The sequence below is a fragment of the Ixodes scapularis genome, unplaced genomic scaffold (assembly GCF_016920785.2).
Source record: "Ixodes scapularis isolate PalLabHiFi unplaced genomic scaffold, ASM1692078v2 PGA_scaffold11__112_contigs__length_91849675, whole genome shotgun sequence".
Classification (NCBI taxonomy): Eukaryota; Metazoa; Arthropoda; class Arachnida; order Ixodida; family Ixodidae; genus Ixodes; species Ixodes scapularis.
The window spans coordinates 58596869-58602953 of NW_024609837.1; positions in this window are offsets into that span (position 1 = coordinate 58596869).

Genomic DNA, 6085 nt, shown 5'->3' on the forward strand with positions numbered 1-6085 from the left:
ACAAAGCTCACATTATCTCGAACAGCCAGGAAGCGCGAGACTCTAATCCGCACCGTCCACCCCGCATCACAGCCCCCCAACTGCAACAACCTCGCACCGCTGCACCCCTGCACTACCCACTGTGGCGCTACCACACACACACGCCAACGAAAAGGCGTTGCACCATCGTTGCGTTGCACACACACACACACACACAAATTAATAATAAATTTGCGCGTATTCGCACTTTGGGTGCGGATAAAAAGTCACCCTTATTCGCACCCTGGGTGCGGATAAAAATGAGTCCTTATTCGCACCCCGGGTGCGGATAAGAATGCGTCCTAATTCGCACCTCGGGTGCGGATAAAAATCCGCCCTTATTCGCACTTCCGGTGCGGATAGGGACAGCCGCATTGCACATTGTCGTAACATTCACTACGCAAATTATGGCGCTTCCGAAGAACGGGCCACCGGGAAGCGCGGAGGTCGCTGATGAACGTGTGAATCTCAATGATATGCCATTTTCTATCCAGGCACTGCGGGAAGCGACCGTTGCGCCTCTCCCCTTGATGGCAAAAGATTGCAAGCGAAAATTGCTCGCCAAAAGTTAAAAAAATGAACTATGTAATTATTGGCAAATCATGCTGTATCATGCAAAGTGGGTGCTCTTGGAAGCTTTTTTTTTATTTTAGTGAAGACGGCCATACAAGTAAAAAAAAACCTGCGACTCACATCGGTCGAAAAAACAACATAAGGGTCTAATCTTGTGTAGAAGCATGCTATTATAAGAGTAAGTATCGACAGAAAATAATAAGCCGAAAATATTTACTGTTTCTTATTTCATTTTGATGCATTAGAGTCTGGTGCAATCGATTTTTATGTTTTCAACTTAGACACTTTTAATACAATATTTACCATACAACTAGACCAAAATATATCACTGCTAATGAAAATTATTTTTAAATTAATGGCCGCACGTGTATAATATGCTTTCGGACAGCACAAGATTTCCGGGTGTGCGTGTTGGTAAATTTCCTGTAATACTTTTTTCTTGAGTCGTAAAAATACCGTCGTCCTCCTTTTACTCCCTCCCCCCCCCCCATTCCCCCCCCCCCCCCCCCCCCCCCCCCCCCCCCGGTTAGGGTGTCCCGCATTCCACCGGCAGGAATGGTCACCCCAATTTCTACCGCAGCGGCCACTCCGGGAACGGCACGTCTGCACATATCCGTTCAGGTCGAGTCGCGAAAAGGCCGGAGGCGCCATGTCGCAGTGCCATTTCGCAGTAACGATATAAATGAACTTTCATCTGTCGACCAGTCACTAAAGGGCGGCGGCGCTGTTATCGTATTTAGTTTAGGGAGCCTTCCTACACAGGCGTCAAGCCTGTCTTAGGGTGGGGACATCTCCGCCATTTCGGTCCCCGGAATGCAAGAGCTTCGGTCTCGTTCGGAGCGAGCGCTTAGCTCGGGTCGGTGCTTTGGCGCCATTTTGAGGGCCATTTCGCACGCGCTGGTAGTTTTCTATACTACGATGGTTGTCTTCGCCCTGTGGCAGAGGCACATCGAGACACCCAAATTTAGTTTGGTTTTGTCTCGGCAGACGCGAGTGGTCCGGGTTTCAAGGTTTGCAAGTGAACGTTTTAGTAGCGTTGGGACTATAGCGGGGCGCAATCAGGAACTTCAACCGAAAAATATAATGTTTTGGTTACAGTTACGGTTACCGTTTCCTGTTGATATCGGTTTCGTTTCGGTTTTAACGGTTTCGGTTACCGGTTACAAGTTCCTAAAAACCGGTTTACTTCGGTTTCTTTAATAATTTGCTTTATTGAAAGGCTAGACGGCCGCTTTATAATACACGATTTAAAGTAGTCCCAGATATCCAACAACAAAAATTTCAAGGAACTTAGAAACGTCTTAGTACTTTTAATAGGTCAAAAGTTTCACACGTTTCTAGCTCAAGCGCTTGCTCACTATATCCGAAAAAAACAGTGCACCCCCCCCCCCCCCCCCCAAGGGAAAAAACAACAACACGGGGACGCAGACGAAGGAAAACAGGACAAGGCGCCTTGTGCTGTATCCGTCCGTCTGTGTCTCTGTGTTTTTTCGGCGCTTTTGCAATGAACCAACCAGCTCAAATCTCCACTTAATTTCACTACATATTTTTGCGTTATAAAGTTTGATTCCCCGAGCATACATGTTACTTCTGCTACTTGGGGATCATCGCATTTTATACAATAAAAATAAAAATCAACATCGCTCCATTCCTGTTCGGCAGCGTTTGTAAACGACCCTCAGAAAGTTCCCACGGGGTGCTGGAGGAACCATTCGCACCTTCGCGTCGCTTTAGTTTATTGCAATATAAGATATGCAGAAGAGTCTCGGCCACACGAAAGGAAGGGTCAGAACTCTAGACCTCCTCTAGTAAATTACCGCTACGTGGAGTAGAGTAATAAAATTGAGAGCTGGGTGGTTGGTGAAAATCAAATAATATTGTAAATGGAATAGCATGGAAAACACAGAAAGCTGTAAAATATGTCCTGTGCTGTTTCTTTCCTTCCCTATATATTTTTTTTATCGTGGTTAGCGCCATTTTGGGTGAGAGAAAGGGAAGAGGGAAAATGGCTACCGGCGCTTTCCCCTTGCTGGCGCATTAGAAAGTGTGAAAGTCCAGGATGGAGAGCATTCGTCGGTGTTTGAACTTTGGTGCATGCATTACCCGGACCTCGTTCACGATTTCTTCTTTGTTTTAACCTGCCAAACTTAATTAGAGCCACAGGCTTGGATGGCGACACTCCCCCGGTCATCGGAACACCATTGCTTGGATATAGGGTGCACGAATAACGACAGAAAAAGTCGAATACTGTCGGAGGACCTATGTAGCTTGCACGGAATCCGGCAAGCGCTGCTGCAGTGTCTTTAAGCTCCATCACTTTTCCCATGACCCCAATCTCCGGGGGCAGTGGGTTGCGTCCGCAAACCGAAAATACTTTTGCCCAACGCCGTCATTTCGACTGTGCTCGCAACATTTTGTGAACGGAGCTCGCACCACCGATGAACATAGGCTACATTTTCAAGGAGCGTGCAAGTTTTCCCGTGATAATCGTTGTCTCAGCTGGCAACGTTTCTTAACTGAATTTATCTTAATATTGATATATTGAAGTGATGACACTGACTCGAGTTTATCATTTACAACACTTACTTGAAGGCTCATACCGCCGCCGGGTGTGGCCGGAAATCGTCGAAAAGTTAGTTCTATCGGTTTTGTGAATCGCGATCTCCTGCGCGATACCAGAGCCGCGAACATACGTGGACCGTCACAACGCGACTAGATTCTTCTTATTTTCGAAAGTAGTACATAATGTAGCTGGAAAGAAAACTCCCATTTTTGTTGCTGAAAGTTGAAACATGCTCATGCGTCGATTTCGAATCGCTGAATCATTGATCGACTCGCGCCGGCCATAGGCCGCAGCGCCAGAGCCAAAGCTCTGTCGTTGTGTAGTTTCCGGAATATAGAGCCAAAGCGTGTGTAGTTTCCGGAATATCGAATTTGTCCACTCTTCGTGGAATACCCCGTCCGTCCGTCCGTCCGTCCACCCACCCGCCCGCTCGCCTGCCCGTCCTACTTTCAAACATACCTACTACTTTCATACATAATTGAAACGGTTCGCGACACTTATTTTTTGTATCTCGACTAAAAAAAATATATTAGCGATTCTGACCAGTAGTAAGCCCAGGACCAAAGACGTCACATTTCGCGCGCTTTCGGCAACGCGGGTCGCCCTCGTAGGTGGAGGAGGTTTCCGTTTCGTCCGGTTAAAATATGACTCACTAATATTTAGGTACTCTCTCCGTGCCCGCTGGGTTGCCCGAACCCCAAGAGACGTGGAAACCGCAAAAAAGCTAGGCGCTTAATTATGATTGCAGGGCCGCTTTAATGTTTCTTCAAGGCCCACACATAGGACGTTCAGAGAGTTATATACACTCCAAGAAATTTGGTGCGTCTACTTTTCCCGCACAGACGCGGGAGTGTTAATAACTGCAGTACACGAAGAGAGCTCGGCAGATGACGCGGCTAAAAGTATATTTAAACATTAAAAAAAAAAAAAAAAAACTGTGCGCGTTGCCGCATTGAACGTGACCAACATATTCAGCGTAAAATGAAATTACTTAAAAAAAGAACATGACACGTAATGCAAATTTAAGGTCGCCGTATGTATCAAACGATTTCACTGTATAAAAAAATTATTCGCCTTAAAAAATTGAAAAATTTTAGGCAAGATTCGAGCCCATGACTCTTCGGCTGCATGCCAGACACGCTACAGACTAGGCTTTTTTTTTCTTCTTTTAGAGCACAGCTCTAAAAGAAGAAAAAAGTGGCGTCGCCATCGTCGTTGGCGTCGCCATCGTCGTTGGCGTCGCCATCGTCGTTGGCGTCGCCATCGTTGTTGGCGTCGCCGTCGGCGTAACCCCGTGGTTTATTGTGGGAAATGTCCCATAATGCAACGCACGGGACCCTCCTGACGTCACTCGTGACGTCATGTGCGACGTCGCGAGAATACCGCGCGGTGCATTATGGAATATTTCCCATGATGCAACGCGCGGGGAGGAGGAGGAGGAGGAAGGAGGAAGGGAAGAGAACGAGAGGGAGTGGAGGAAGAGAGGAGGGGAGAGAAGGAGGACGAGGGGCGGGGAGGAGGAAAAGGAGGACGAGGGGGAGAGGAGGGGAGGAGGAGGGAGGAGAGGAGAAGGGAAAAGGGGAGGAGGAGGACGAGGAGAAGAGTTGAGGAGGGGAGGGGGAGTAGCAGAGAGGGTGAGGAGGTGAGGCGGAGGGAGGAGGGGTATACTTTCCCTTCAGTACCCTTCCCTCCTCCTTCTCAAGAACCGCGCTCTAATTCGGCATTACAGGGTGTTGTAAACGTCTTTCATTTTTTTCCTTTTTAATTTTTTCTTTCGTTTTTTGTCCGCTACCGGCTAGGCCACGCAAAGAACTTTTTTTCTTCTTTAGTACTATATTTTGACAGTGAACAAAGATCCACAATGCACAATAAATTTTCACTTGAGCATGTAAACTGATATATTGAGTAAAGACGACGTTAGTGAAGATAACGATAAAACGCCGCCTGCAAGGTTTTGAGAGGTGGTGAGAATCGTTCAAACTCTCTGATCATCGACAGCTTGAAAAAGGCCGGCAACCACTCTAGTTCCGGACATATTTTCGGGTAAACAGCTCCTATCAAGTTCACATTTTCAATGAAATCATCCCGTACTGGAAGGGCATCAAGATCCTCATGACGAACTGCCATCCTACATCTCCAGTTCGCATGCAGGCCCAGTAAAAATACGAGGTCACACGGGAAAGGCGTCCCCTCCACAGACAAGAAACGTATTCTACGAGCTGTGAGTGGTAGCTAGGTCGTTTTTGAGGGTGCGTTGGAGCATATCTCCGAACAGGATAGCATCCCAGCAGTCCAGGAACACGTTCTCCACGGTCTCGGGTCTTTTGCACACAAAACAATACTCGCCCCATGGTACAAACATGGCCTTTTTCGCTAAGCATGTCTTTACTGGCAGTGTGGTGGTGTGCAGTTTAAAATAACATTTTTCCACAGATCCGGGAACGAGTTGCACGACTTGGGAACGAACGGGACTTTATATGTTTACATGTTTCGCTGTGCTCCCCCCCCCCCCCCCCCCCACACACACACACACACTCTTATTTAGGTCTAAACATAATTTCACATTTGCCGAGCTCTCTGTATACCCTTTCTTTCAAGTGCTTGGCGGGAAAAGTACACGCAGCCAACGCTCCGATCTCTTCTATGCGTGATTTGTTTATCCGGTGAGGGAAAACGCATAAACACGACGCGAGCCGTGACGGAGCACTTTCTTTTTTTGGCGGTGATTCGTCGGCTCCGTCGGATCGTTAGCGTCGGCTGCGGTTGCACTTTATGTTGAACGGGCTGTATACGGAGAGCAAGTTCGTCTACTTCTTGCGCAGAGGTTGCAGTGACGTCAGAACGCCGAGCTCTGATTGGCTCCGATTGGAAGGATAGTGGGTAGGCCTCAATGCTAGCTGCCTTGAGGTCTACCCCCTATCCTTCCAATCG